The sequence below is a fragment of the Schistocerca americana genome, chromosome 7, assembly GCF_021461395.2.
Source record: "Schistocerca americana isolate TAMUIC-IGC-003095 chromosome 7, iqSchAmer2.1, whole genome shotgun sequence".
Taxonomy (NCBI): domain Eukaryota; kingdom Metazoa; phylum Arthropoda; class Insecta; order Orthoptera; family Acrididae; genus Schistocerca; species Schistocerca americana.
In genome coordinates, this window is record NC_060125.1 from 455685373 (window position 1) to 455700903 (window position 15531).

At 42.0% G+C, this 15531-nt stretch overlaps 1 pseudogene; it reads right to left on the bottom strand.

The window, feature by feature from the left end:
* Positions 1–711: 711 nt before the first annotated feature.
* LOC124623317 lies at positions 712–829 on the bottom strand (annotated as a pseudogene).
* Between the last annotated feature and the right edge of the window lie 14702 nt (positions 830–15531).

Below are 15531 nucleotides of genomic sequence, written 5' to 3' on the forward strand. Positions count from 1 at the left end.
TCTGTATCGCACAACTGCATTTTTATTTTTGAACTACACTTTTGCCATTCGGAATTTGCAATTGGAGAGTTAACGATGAGTACACTACGTCTAGTAATTATTTCTTTTCCTGTCGCCGTACGCTTTGCACCACTACAAATATATGTACAGTCATTAACTTTCGGAAGATCACGAAATATTGGAGTAGAAACATTTGGTCAAAATTTGATTAAACTGTTTATTATATGTTCGAAACAGTATATAAAAGAAGATTTCCTATTTATCATTCACACGACCATTAATGACTTGAGTAATTTTCTACATCGACATACATCCTCTGTTTACTGATATCGTCGTACAATCCACTGCTGTCGCAAAATATTACTAATCTTGTTTACGTGCCTCAATAGCGTTGGAATAGTAGCCCAGATAGGAAGTTACTGCTTCCTATTAGTGTCAATCGTCATCTTTGAACAAAATGGGGTTACTTCCGTGCTCAATGAGTTCTAAACTAAAAAATTAGACTCCTCCCGAACAGGCCATGAAGGCCCAACGGTACCGACCGGCCACCATGTCATCCTCAGCCCATAGGCGTTACTGGATGCGGATACGCAGGGGCATGTGGTCAGCACACCGCTTTCCTGGCCGTATGTCAGTTTCCGAGACCGGAGCCGCTACTTCTCAATGAAGTGGCTCCTCAGTCTGCCTCAGAAGCGCTTAGTGCACCCAGCTTGCCAACAGCGCTCGGCATACCGGATGGTCATCCATCCAAGTGCTAGCCCAGCCCGACAGCGCTTAACTTCGGTGATCTGATGGGAACCGGTGTTACCACTGCGGCAAGCCCGTTGGCCCTCAGTAAGTTCGCTCTGCTCATATTTTCTTCGGTCGACAGGTTATCCTTCTTATACATTATACTAGTCTCTTGGGCTCATATCCGAGTTCCTACCCAATATTGCCAGGGATTTGTGCATTGGAGCCAAACGACATCCTGGTCAGTTGTGATGTTGTATCGTTATTTACGAAAGTGCCACTCAGTGACGCTCTGGAGCACATCGGTTCCATGTTCCCGCAAGACATCATAAAGCTCTTCCATGCAGGTCTCACCACGAGCTATTTCACGTGGAATGGCGATTTCTACGAACAGCTGGAAGGCGTCGCCATGGGTAGTCCTCTCAGTCCAGTGGTGGCCAACGTGTTCATGGAACAATTCGAAGCACAGGCACTTGACTCGGCGACTTGCAAACCTAAGGTGTGGTACAGGTACGTCGATGATACTTTCGTGGTGTGGGGCCATGGTGAAGAACAGCTCGGTGAATTCCTGAGACACTTGAACAGCCTCCATGCCAACATAACATTTACCATGGAAGTAGAAATGGACAAGAAACTGCCATTTCTAGATGTGCTGGTCACAACGGACGGCGAAAACCTGGGACACAGCGTGTATCGAAAACCGACACACACGGACCGATACCTGCACAAACTGTCAAACCACCACCCGCGCCAGAAAAGAGGCATGATTAGTACGCTCGTAACGAGAGCAGGACGAATATGTGAGCCTCAACACCTCAAACGTGAAATGCAACACCTGGAAACTGTCCTGAGGAGCAATGGGTACTCCAAAAATTATATTAAAAGTGTAACAGAGCCAAACACTCGCCGAAGTAAGGAACCAGAAAAAGAAATGTCGGGTACGGCCTTTCTGCCATACATTCCCAGAGTGACGGACAGAATCGGCCGTATATTGCGCAAACACGGCGTAAAGACGATTTTCAAACCGACAAGGAAGATCAAAGAGTGTCTTAGATCGGCGAAGGAGAAAAGAGACCCACTTGCAATGTCGGGAATATACCGTATACCATGCACATGCGGAAAAGTTTATGTCGGAATGACTGGACGATCAATTAACACCAGGATCAAAGAGCATAAGCGACATTGCAGGTTGGGGCAGGTGGAGAAATCGGCCGTGGCAGAGCACGCACTGAATGAGACCGACCACGTAATAAAATTCGCCGACACGGAAGTTCTGGCTGTAGAGAAGCACTATCACACGCGCTTGTTCAGAGAAGCTGTAGAAATCCAAAAACACGCGAACAGTTTGAACAAGAAAGAGGAAAGCCTTAAGGTAAACGGATCGTGGCTTCTCGTACTGCAGCGAACGACCGTCGCAGGTAGCAAGAGGAGAACCGCACCGGAAATGACCGCGGAAAAGCCCTCGGACGTTGGCGCGCCAGGTACATATAGTCTGCGGCCGCGAGCTCGCCTCCAGTTCACCACCGGCAATGGAGAGTGAAGCTTTGACAATGCCAGCCACTCGTGCTGGCGAAACGTCAGAAAAATCATTAGATGAACGTCGGCCGAAGAACCCGAGACAGAAGTCAATAGGCAGTTCGTCAACAAGTGGCCACGAAAGCGTTAACAATTTTGTGTCTATATATTGTCAGAATAAGTGCAAGTTTCAGGAGTTTAAGATTTTTTTCATACAATTAATCAACATAACGATATTATCTTCTATTTGTAAACAGAAAAAGAAAATAAAAGGTATTATGAGATCAGTTAGCTCAGCACCAACATTACACCTACAAATCAGCAAATTCTCCGAACATAAAAATCTCGTGCTCCATACATAGTCGCTTCTCACACTTCGAGCAACAATGTTTTGTTTTCCTGTCTTTTTTTTTCAGTACAGTCACCACACCTGACATATCTACCAGTCATCTCTTTTGGAGCTGACGTTAAAGTTTCACCCAGTAGATCATCTATCCACTTCCAAATTTCCCTTGGAAGATGTACGATTTCTTGTCTAAAGCAAAGACTGTCATTTATCAGATCAAACCTAAATTACGAATGAAATCTACGCGATTCTTGCTTGTTTTGTCACCTTTGTTATTTTTTCTGTACACTTTGATGGCATTTATGGCAGCCGTAATGAGTATACCATAAAAAATTGTCATAGGCAAACGTTTGCTGTTGTGAGCAACATCATAAGTAAATGGCACTCAGTTCATCTGCGACATCAAAACAGGTTAAGTTGCATTGTAAAAAGTAAAGATTTCCAGTTTTATTTTATCACCTGTCTGTTGGTCTATTTTTTATCATGGTGTTAATTTGACAAGCCAGCACAACTTTATCTTCTTTTTTGGTACGCAGGACATCAATGTAACGTCATTCTGGAACCAAAATCGAGGGCTATATACTTATGTAGTAACCATGAACCATGGACCTTTCCGTTGGTGGGTAGGCTCGCGTGCCTCAGTGATACAGATAGCCGTACCGTAGGTGCAACCACAACGGAGGGGTATCTGTTGAGAGGCCAGACAAACGTGTGGTTCCTGAAGAGGGGCAGCAGCCTTCTCAGTAGTTGCAGGGGCAACAGTATGAATGATTGACTGATCTGACCTTGTAACAATAACCAAAACGGCCGTGGCTCTGCTGGTACTGTAACAGCTGAAAGCAAGGGGAAATTATAGCCGTAATTTTTACCGAGGGCATGCAGCTTTACTGTATGGTCAAATAATGATGGCGTCCTCTTGGGTAAAATATTCCGGAGGTAAAATAGTCCCCCATTCGGATTTCTGGCGTGGACTAAGGAGGATGTTGTTATCAGGAGAAAGACAACTGGCATTCTACGGATCGGAACGTGGAATGCCAGATCCCTTAACCGGGCAGGTAGGTTAGAAAATTTAAAAAGGGAAATGGATAGGTTGAAGTTATATACAGTGGACATTAGTGAAGTTCGGTGCCAGGGAGAACAAGACTTCTGGTCAGGTGAACACAGGGTTATAAATACAAAATCAAATAGGGGTAATGCAGGAGTAGCTTTAATAATGGATAGGAAAATAGGAATGCTGGTAAGCTACTACAGACAGCATAGTGAACGCATTATTGTGGCCAAGATAGACATGAAGCCCACGCTTACCACAGAAGTACAGGTTTATATGCCAAATAGCTCCGCGGATGTCGAAGAAATTGATGAAATGTATGATGAGATAAAAGAAATTATTCAGATAGTGAAGGGAGACGAAAATTTAATAGTCATGGGTGACTGGAACTCAATAGTAGAAAAAGGAAGAGAAGGAAACGTAGTCGGTGAATATGGAATGGGAGTAAGGAATGAAAGACGAAGCCGCCTGGTAGAATTTTGCACAGAGCATAAATTAATTATAGCTAACACTTAGTTCAAGAATCATAAAAGAAGGTTATATACATGTATACATGGAAGAAGCCTGGAGAAACTGGAAGATCTCAGATAGATTATATAATAGTAATACAGCGATTCAGGAACCAGGTTTTAAATTGTAAGACATTTCCAGGGGCAGATGTGGACTCTGACCACAATCTACTGGTTATGAACGGCATATTAAAACTGAAGAAACTGCAAAAAGGTGGGAATTTGAGGAGATGGGACCTGGATAAACTAAAAGAACCAAAGGTTGTAGAGAACTTCAAGGAGAGCCTTAGGGAACGACTGACAAGAGTGGGGGAAAGAAATAAAGTAGCAGAAGAATGGGTAGCTTTGAGAGGTGAAATAGTAAAGGTAGCAGAGGATCAAATAGGTAAAAAGACGAGGGCTGATAGAAATCCTTGGGTAGCAGAAGAGATATTAAATTTAATTGATGAAAGGAGAAAATATAAAAATGCAGTAAATGAAGCAGTCAAAAAGGAGTACAAACGTCTGAAAAATGAGATCTAAAGGAAGTGCAAAATGGATAAGCAGGGATGGCTAGAAGACAAATGTAGGGCTCTAGATTCGCATATCACACAGGATAAGATGGATATTGCCTATAGGAAAATTAAAGAGACCTTTGGAGAAAAGAGAACCACTTGTATGTATATCAAGTGCTCAGATTTAAACCCAGTTCTAAGCAAAGAAGGGAAAGCAGAGAGGTGGAAGGAGTATATAGAGGGTCTATACAAGTTATTGACGACAATATTATAGAAATGGAAGAGACTGTAGATGCAGATGAAATAGTAGGTATGATACTGCGTGAAGAGTTTGACAGAGCACTGAAAGACCTAAGTCGAAACAAGGACCCAGGAGTAGACAACAATCCATTAGAACTACTGGCAGCCTTGGGAGAGCCAGGCCTAACAAAACTCTACCATCTAGTGAGTAAGATATAGAAAACAGGCGAAATACCCTCAGACTTCTTTATAGACGAATGAAAAAAAACTGGTAAGACGAACTCGAGGAAGATCAGTTTGGATTCCATAGAAATATTGGTACACGTGAGGCAATTCTGACCCTTCGACTTGTCTTAGAAAATAGATTAAGGAAAGGCAAACCTACGTTTCTAGCATTTGTAGACTTAGAGAAAGCTTTTGACAGTGTTGACTGGAATATTCTCTTTCAAATTCTGAATGTGGCAGGGGTAAAATACAGGGAGCGAAAGCCTATTTACAATTTTTACAGAAACCAGATGGCAGTTATGAGAGTAGTATAACAGTCGAGTGGGCATGGAAGCAATGGTTGAGAAGGGAGTAAGGGTTGTAGCCTATCCCCGATGTTATTCAATCTGTATATTGAGCAAGCAGTAATGGAAACAAAAGACAAATTCGGTGTAGGAATTAAAATCCATGGAGAAGAAATAAAAACCTTGAGGTTCACCGATGACATTGTAATTCTGTCAGAGGCCGCAAAGGACCTGGAAGAGCAGCTGAACGAAATGGACAGTGTCTTGAAAAGAATATATAAGACGAACATCGACAAAAGCAAAATGAGGATAATTTAATGTACTCGAATTACATCGGGTGATGCTGTGGGAATTAGATTAGGAAATGAGACGCTTAAAGTAGTAAATAAGTTTTGCTATTTGGGGAGCAAAATAACTTATGATGCTCGAAGTAGAGGGGATATAAAATGTAGACTGGTAATGGCAAGGAAAGCGTTTCTGCCGAAGAGAAATTTGTTAACATCGAGTGTAGATTTAAGTGTCAGGAAGTCGTTTCTGAAAGTATTTGTAAGGAGTGTAGCCATGTATGGAAGTGAAACGTGGTCGATAAATAGCTTAGGCAAGAAGAGAATAGAAGCTTTCAAAATGTGGTGCTACAGAAGAATGCTGAAGATTACATGGGTAGATCACATAACTAATCAGGAGGTATTGAGTAGAATTGGAGAGAAGAGAAATTTGTGACACAACTTGACTAAAAGAAGGGATCGGTTGGTAGAGCATATTCTGAGGTATCAAGGGATCTCCAATTTGGTATTTTAGGGCAGCGTGGAGGGTAAAAATCGTAGAGGGAGACCCAGAGATTAATACATTAAACAGATTCAGAAGTTTGTAGGTTGCAGTAGGTACTGGAAGATAAAGAAGGTTGCACAGGATAGAGTAGCATGGAGAGCTGCATCAAACCATTCTCTGGACTGAAGACCACAACAACAACAACAGGTACATTTTTCTCGTTTTCACGGACTGTGCCGACAGAAGTCAATGTATGTTCTTTCGAGAGATGGATCATAAGTGGGTAACTAGTAAACCAATTATCGAACGTCAAATTCCTACTTGTATTCGTTATTGGCTCCGCTAAACGGTTTACAATATCGTATATTTTATTACTAAGCTGGTAATAGACTGGTGGTTGTTTTCTCGAGTATTCTTCCAATTTGAGGATACAGAATCTAAAAGAGCATATATCTTTATGTCGTATTTCGCTGGTATGTTTCGCGTGTGTACACAGAAAGGACGTCTCCTTTGGAAAGATAAGAGCATCTCATCAATAGTAAGTGACATATAGTGTTGTTGTATATTTTCAACAAAATTATCAAAAAACTCTTATACCAGCCTTCTTATCATAAAATCTCAAACAATTTTGTAAAAAGTAAAACTTCCGCAGTGACATTGTAGTCCGAAAGATTTCAACTCCAGTAACATCTGTACCCCAAAAATCGCTCAAGTTTTGTCTGTTTGAGCGGTTTAGGCTTGCCATGTACAAAAGTCCCATAAATGCCCTCAAATCCTCCTCAGTTGCATTGTTCATACGGTAACGCTCTTTATTTTCTGGATATTTTCCCCTGATATTCCTTATATGATTATTTGTATGTGTAAGTACAGTATTCAATATACTGTCTGTTATCTACATCTACATCTACATTCTACATCTACATCTACATTAGTACTCCGCAAGCCACCCAACGGTGTGTGGCGGAGGGCACTTTACGTGCCACTGTCATTACCTCCCTTTCCTGTTCCAGTCGCGTATGGTTCGCGGGAAGAACGACTGTCTGAAAGCCTCCGTGCGCGCTCTAATCTCTCTAATTTTACATTCGTGATCTCCTCGGGAGGTATAAGTAGGGGGAAGCAATATATTCGATACCTCATCCAGGAACGCACCCTCTCGAAACCTGGCGAGCAAGCTACACCGCGATGCATAGCGCCTCTCTTGCAGAGTCTGCCACTTGAGTTTATTAAACATCTCCGTAACGCTATCACGGTTACCAAATAACCCTGTGACGAAACGCGCCGCTCTTCTTTGGATCTTCTCTATCTCCTCCGTCAACCCGACCTGGTACGGATCCCACACTGATGAGCAATACTCAAGTATAGGTCGAACGAGTGTTTTGTAAGCCACCTCCTTTGTTGATGGACTACATTTTCTTAGGACTCTCCCAATGAATCTCAACCTGGTACCCGCCTTACCAACAATTAGTTTTATATGATCATTCCACTTCAAATCGTTCCGTACGCATACTCCCAGATATTTTACAGAAGTAACTGCTACCAGTGTTTGTTCCGCTATCATATAATCATACTGTTTTACAGCACCTTTTACGCCTGGAGGATTGGTAATAATATTCTCCGAACGAGTACGAGCACATAGCGTAATAGAGTCCTTCTTCGGTTTGTACCATCACTGGACGTATAAAAAATCCCAGGTACCTGAGGTGACTGACTAGGAGCCGCTAACACAGGTTTTGGCTCTTCGGAATCATCCAAAATACCCTCTTGCACCGAATCACTTTCTTCACTTTTTTGAGACACTCACTAGGAGCCGCTAATGCTGATTTTGGCTCTTCCGAATCATGCAAAATATGCTCTTACACCTAAACACTTTCTTCACTTCTTTGAGAAACTTTGTCAATCTTTCTTCGCTCTCGGAGTCACAGGAACTGGCATTTGAACAGTTTTCTAAAACTTCTTCCAGTAGTTCTTGTAGCCGACGTTCATTTTCTTCATAAGACTTCTTGAGAAATACAAAATCTAAAAATCATTCAAAGAATATTGTAAATGACTATATATTTCACAAACTCGCTGATAGCTCAAAATGTAATACAGGTCGGGTGTGACGTACCCTAGCCACCTTAGAACACGTGTATCTCCCTCTGACACTGGGGCAACAATAAACTAAACTCTGCTTCTTCCTCCCTCTTTCTTACCTCCAGCTGCTGTGACAGTAAGATTTGTGTGGACACTGGACACTATGACATTCAATAATCGGCCCTTCAAAACACCTCGGGCATGACATACCCAATCTTACTCAAGCCGGGCTAATACCATAAAGGTTATTCCCTGATATCTTAACAGATGTTCTATCATTCTCTCCCTTCTTCTTTTCACTGTTTTCCATATATTACTTTCGTCGTTGATTCTATTTCATTCGTTTCATTACCAGCCCACCTAATTTCCAACATTCTTCTGTAGCACGACATCTCAAATTCTTCGATTGTTTTCTGTTACGGTTTTCCCACAGTCCACCCTTCGTTATCATACGAAGCTCCCCGCCAAACTTACGTTATCAGAAATTTATTCTGCAAAGTAAGGTCTACATTTGATACTAGTAGATTTCTCTTGGTCAGGAAAGCCCTTTTTGCCAGTGCTAGTCAGCTTTTTATATCCTCCTTCCTCCGTCCTTCTTGGACTACTTTTCTGCCTAGATAACAGAATTCCTTAATTTCATCTACTTCGTTATCACCAAATCTGACGTTTAGTTTCTCACTACTTTCGTCTTTCTTCGATTTAGTCTCAATATATATTCTGCATACATTAAAGTGTTCATTCCACTCAACAGATACTGTGATTATTTGTCACTTGTACTGAGGATAGCAATGTCATCAGAGAATATTATCTTTGATACACTTTCGCTTGAATTTTAATTCCGCTCTTCTACCTATCTTTTATATCCATCATTGCTTCTTCGATGTATGGACTGAACAATAGGCGCGAAAGACTACGTGTCTGTCATATACCCTTCTACATAAGACCACATCGTTCCTGTGCATCCACTCTTATTGCTCCCTCTAGGCCTTTGTCCATATCGTATATTACCCGCCTTTCCCTATATCTTACTCCTATTTTTCTTAGACTTTTGAAAATCTTTCACCATGTGACAATGTCGAACGCTTTTCCTAGGTCGACAAATCCTATTAATTTGTCTTGATTTTTCTTCAGGTTTTCTTCCGTCATTGAGCGCAACTTCAAAACGGCTTCACTGGTACCTTCGCATTTCCTAAAGCCAGGCTGATCGTCGTCTAACAGGTCCTCAAATTTCTTTTACATGACGCTCGTTTCACCCATAGTTTCCCGCTAACGCTAATGGCTGCGCTGAGAATGGCACGATGTGCTGGTGAATGCCGTCGCATTGAGTTCAGCGACCAAAGGCGGTTGTGCCCTTCTCCGGCTGAGCATCGTCGGCGAGAATGGCGCCGACTTGGGGAGACGTCCTACTCTTCCAGCGTTTCGGGGAGGCACAGAGGTGTTTAATTCTGGAGTCTTTGTGTTTAGGGTCATGGAGTATGACTTTAGATCACGTTTGCTAGTGATTGAGGGATCCCTAACGGCACAACTGTACGTCACAGACATGTTACGTGCCGGCCGCTGTGTCCGAGCCGTTCTAGGCGCTTCAGTTCGGAACCGCGCTGCTGCTGCGGTCGCAGGTTCGAATCCTGCCTCGGGTATGGATGTGTGTGATGTCCTTAGGTTAGTTAGGTTTAAGTAGTTCTAAGTGTAGGGGACTGATGACCTCAAATGTTAAGTCCCATAGTGCTTAGAGCCATTTTGTACATCTTACGTCTTCACATATCACTTTTCGTGTGACAGTAAAGTTGTGCCATTTTTCAAAAATGTAACGCTCGTCCTCAAATGCCACGTTCCGTTGTGAACTGCGTAGAGGTGCTCCCGTATCCAGATCTGTCCCCTGTGCCGTGTGCCTGCGTTTAATTTCGAGCAATTCCCGCGGATTTGGAATCAATCTGGCCGCAAGAGCGCATGAAGTGTTAATGTCGCCGGTAGAGGGCAGGTCAGAGGAGAAGGTCGTTAAGGACTGTGGCGACCTGGACAGGAGGAGAGTGAGACACGACCGAAGAGCGCAAGTGAGGCGGCTTGCTGTTGTGGCCAAGCGTCTGCTGTTGCCCTTTGGGAAGAGTTCTGCCTTTGCTCACTGCGGGTTTGGCAGGGCCGAGTGTTGGTCGTGGCGGTGAACATTGCTCATTAAAAGCTACTTCGGTAAGACGCACTGTGTTCGGCGTGTCCTCTGTTACTGAAGTTCGAAGTAGTTTGCATCCATTGTGGGGCCGGGTTAGAGTCCTGCCTGACCTTCGCCAGTACTGGACGCGATGCTCTCTGATGGGTGATACCCGTGGGTTTCCGACTGAGAGTAATCTTCGCTACATCCTTCTTTCGGCGCTCTCTAAGCAAGTGTTTGTCAGTGGGTCGCTGGATTTTACGAGAAATCACGGAGAGCATCCGATTAGTGTGCACGTCACATGGTGTCGCTTGGTGGCTAGTTTGACGCCGTAACCTGATTGCCCGTTATTTATATATATAAGTGTTATTTATGAAGGTTTTGCCTGGTACTACTTGAGTTGAGTTCTGTCAATGCGTGTGGGCTTGTTGCTGTCACTATTCCAAACTGATTTTAGAATCTAAGGGTATAGAACGCAGATGTAATTCTTCCGATTTACGAATCGTACTTTATCGTCAGTGAAAATTGTTTAATCTATCCATCTTATTTCTGAGGCATGTCTATAGTTACCTGTTGGCTAGTATCACCAGCTGGAACTGTTTACTAAATTGTTTGCATCTACCAAATAAATAACTAAAGGAAAATTCTATGCCTCAGTAGTCAAGTCAAAGTTTCCTGCGTAATGGTCGCACTTTTCTCGATTTGTAGTATGTTTAATTTTTACTCTATACTTAACGAGCTATTTCTGTGTTACAGGATAGGTGATTGTATCTCTTGTTAACTATGGTCTAGTCAAAGATTTCTATGTATCATGACTGAAATAACACATTGTCGAAATGAGATGGGTTTTCTGATGACCAATAATGTGAGCACGGCGGATATTTGTCTTGTCATTAGAACTAACCGAGGCGTCGTCTGTCCGCAGTGTGATAATCGATAAGTCTAGAATTTCGTGTAGAAATCAGGTGGAGGAAATGATTCTGCTTTGGGCATCATACAAGTGAAACGAATGTAAATAATTCTCCAGATTGCGAGCTAACATCCAGATGATGTTTGGGCTCACGTGCGGTTCCTCTGTGTCGAAATGTCTTCGCTCAAACTCGTCTAGGGGTTGAACCGCACGTGTCGCATTACACGCCCTACATTAGACACTTGTGACCTTTTGGTTAAATTGTCTGGCTGATGGCAAGTTTGGCTCTGAGCACTATAGGACTTAACATCTATGGTCATCAGTCCCCTAGAACTTAGAACTACTTAAACCTAACCTACCTAAGGACATCACACAACACCCAGTCATCACGAGGCAGAGAAAATCCCTGTCCCCGCCGGGAATCGAACCCGGGAACTCGGGCGCGGGAAGCGAGAACGCTACCACACGACCACGAGCTGCGGACGGCAAGTTTGCGAAATAGAAAGTTAACATAACATATAATAACAATAATAATATAGGGAACTATATTAACGACCCATAAATGATGTAGGCCACACAGTTGCGATTCGGTTAGAATAATGTTTAATGTTTATTCAGAAAGCAAATTTGTAGCGAAAGTTGGCGTTTTTAGACTTACTGTTATACTCGAGTTTATGTCCATTTGACACAGTTCGATCATTCAGAATCTCATCGTGAATTACAAGTTCGATCCTCCACCTCGTTAACTATGCCAGGTGCGCGCGGCTGCTCACCGCTCAGAGACGAAGTTCTGCGATGCCATACAACGCGAAATTTTCTAAGTCGTTTCACTTCCTAGCTGCCTAAAGACCGACCGTCCGCTTTCGCGTCTGCATCCGAGCTGTAGTACCCTTTGGTGTCTCCAAACTGTCCCTTTCTGCGCCGGCCGAAGTGGCCGTGCGGTTAAAGGCGCTGCAGTCTGGAACCGCAAGACCGCTACGGTCGCAGGTTCGAATCCTGCCTCGGGCATGGATGTTTGTTCTGTCCTTAGGTTAGTTAGGTTTAACTAGTTCTAAGTTCTAGGGGACTAATGACCTCAGCAGTTGAGTCCCATAGTGCTCAGAGCCATTTGAAGCCTGTCCCTTTCTGCCCGTCCGTGCAGGCGTTTCCCGCGCGCCGAATATCCTCGCTCAACTGACTAGGGCAGTTCCCTTTCCTGAAGCCATCCATCTGATTGGCTACAGCTTATTCTACATTATTTTACATTTTAACATATTTAAATAATCAAACTTGACCACTTTCACGTTTTACATAAAGTAACAATAATATACAATACATAATAAACGTTAAATTCTTTTACATAAACCCAATACGATTTCCTTCTTACCTTTGGAGGCCAGGCCAAGTAGCCTTGCACCAATGTGCTTTCTGATAAATAAATAAAGAACGAAAGTAAATGCACTAAATTTTACAACAAATATTCAATTATCTAATGATTCAATAAGGTGTCATGCTGTCATCGTTCAGTGTGTGTTGTGTGGAAGAAATGATGATCTGATGCTTAACTGAAAATACCGATAATTTAAATGTACTATATCTTTTAAACAAATAAAGTCACAGAGTTGATATTTACAAGGTTTGCCATTTTAATGATGCTCTTCGATATGAAATATCGATCGTTAAGATCGACCAAAGCGTCCAGACTTTAGCATTCAGGTCCTTGTTGTTGTTAATTTCACTTTAACAGTAAATCCTAAACTATTATACATATAATCAATATTCAAGTTTCATTGAGATCACCATGAAAATTTATGGATGATGGTAGTTTAAAATTACTGTGTCTCCATTCCATGCATTTCTACATAATTAAATAGTTTCCATAAATGATTCCCTTTATAGTCAATCTTAGGTCAGTCATGCTTAACACTGCTACGTTTCCTCGGCCACAAACGGCTTCCACTGGGTTTCCGTATGGCGTAGCTTCTCGTCTGTCTCACTCGCACACTACAGCGCTTAGACCTCAATAGACAATAGACGCCTGTGAATTTCCCCATCTCGTGGTGAATCTGCGACCTTTGTGGCACGCGGTCCTCGACGACAGGGTTCGTTTCACAATTCCTGTAGGCTGACTCATTCGGTCATATATTTAAATGAGAGCGCAATGCTCGTTAGCTCACAGGATGATATTTCCGGACATCCAGGAATTCTGTTATATATTTCGTGTCGAAAGATGTGGTACACATGTATTTCAGCAATAACATTTGAACCTATACAAACACCCCTTCTGACTTGTTTTTTACGATTATGGGTCGGTTACACGTGATCGCTATAGTGAATTCGTCCCTCCAAGCGCAGAGGAACGTTTCGCGCCTGAAATGGACGATCTCAGTATATCTCCGCCTGTAGTAACTTCTGGCTACTCGTTGCTAGTACCGTTTTCGAACCAGCTGTCTCTTCTTTAGAATGTGTCATCACGAAACCAATAAGATAAATGATATTCAGCGCACCAACTACATCTTCGTTAGAATACGCCATTTCTGTAAACATAACATAAAAAGAATGAAGTCCAATATAGAACCCCTTGAATGTATACTCTCGTTAGTTGGTAGCAATGCCACTAGCAATATGCGAAGCCAAGTAACGCTGTCTAGCGTCAATAGTTCATGTTCACTTTTGTATTGTGGGAAGTCGTCAGGAAGAGTATTTTGACATCACCAAAATGAGGCAAAATACTCTATCCCCTGTGAAAGTGAAGAAAAGTTACAGGGTTGTCTGAACCGAATTAATAGTCTAATGAGTACAGAATATGGAATGAGAGTAAATCAAAGAAAAACGCAAGTAATGACAAATAGCAGAAATGAGAGCATCCAGAAACTTAACGTCACAATTGGTCATTACGAAGTAGATGAAATTAAGGAATTCTGCTACCTAGTTAGCAAAATAACCTATGACGGACGGAACAAGGATGACACAAAAAGCCGACTAGTACTGGCAAAACGGGCTTTCTTAATTTGAGCAAGAAATTTCTGTGAATGTAAGTTTGGACCACAGATTGTTTGGTAGTGAAACATGGATTGTGGGAGAATAAGAGAAATAAAACAATACAAGCATACGAGATGTGGTACCACAGAAGAATGTAGAAAATTAGGTGGATTGATAATGTAAGGAATGAGGAGATTCTCCGCAGAATCGAAGAGGAAAGGAATACATGGAAATCACTAAGAAGAAGAAGGAAGAAAATTATAGGATATCTGTTAAGATCTCAGGGAATAACTTCCTTGGTATTAGAAAGAACTGTAGAGGGTTAAAATTGGAGAGAAAGACAGAGATGGGAACACATCCAGCAATTAATTGAGGATGTAGGTTGCAGTAATGGACCATAGTCCTTGCTATAATATATTTGAGTGACAAACTATAAAAATCACGGAGCTTTTAGTTGCCGTAATTGCTGAGAATGATAGTAGGATCAACCATCCTTTTCCCTCCATACAAAACGCAATCATTCATGATGATTTAATTATTATTGAGAGTTGTTAATAAAAAATGAACTGGTTTCCATAATTAAGTGTGTATTGGCAACTAATATATAAGATCCAAAGACGTTATTAACCATCGTGTCTTCGGTAACAGAGCAACGAATGGAGGGTGAACGACTGAGCGAAAAGTTAACATTAATTACCATGAAAATTTAGTCGCCGTTGCAGCAAAGATGTTTCTGGCTGCTCCATCTGAGGTGCAGATATAACGAACAGTGAGGTATATACAATACATAACAACATAAATGTCGTACGTCAGAGAAGTCGTTGACAGCAGATCGACGGAGGGCGGCTACACAACGTAAGTGACAAAAGTGATCTTTAGGTGAAAATAGTTGACTGCCCCTGGTGTAGACGCTAATGTCATGCTTCGTCGGTCGTTGTACTTTGAAACAGAAGAATGTCTTATTCAGTGGAACATGGGATATTTGCAAATTAAATGAGTTTTGTTAAATTTGACTAATTCACTTGTCTCGAAAATGAACATTGATGTTATTTTCGAATAGCTTCACTTCCTAAATGTTTTGAACCTGGTTCTTGATAATAGTTTTGCTTGAATTTATTTCACTTATTGACTGTTGTTGTGTAGTGAAATAATAACGTGAGAGATGGACTACTAAATAAAGTACTGGTAAGATTTTCTCGATTGCAACGCTCTTAAGTGTCAATAGAGTATTTGTTCCTAAGTTCATGGCCTTTACGTAGCTTGGAAGATGTTATTCTTTTGTAAAA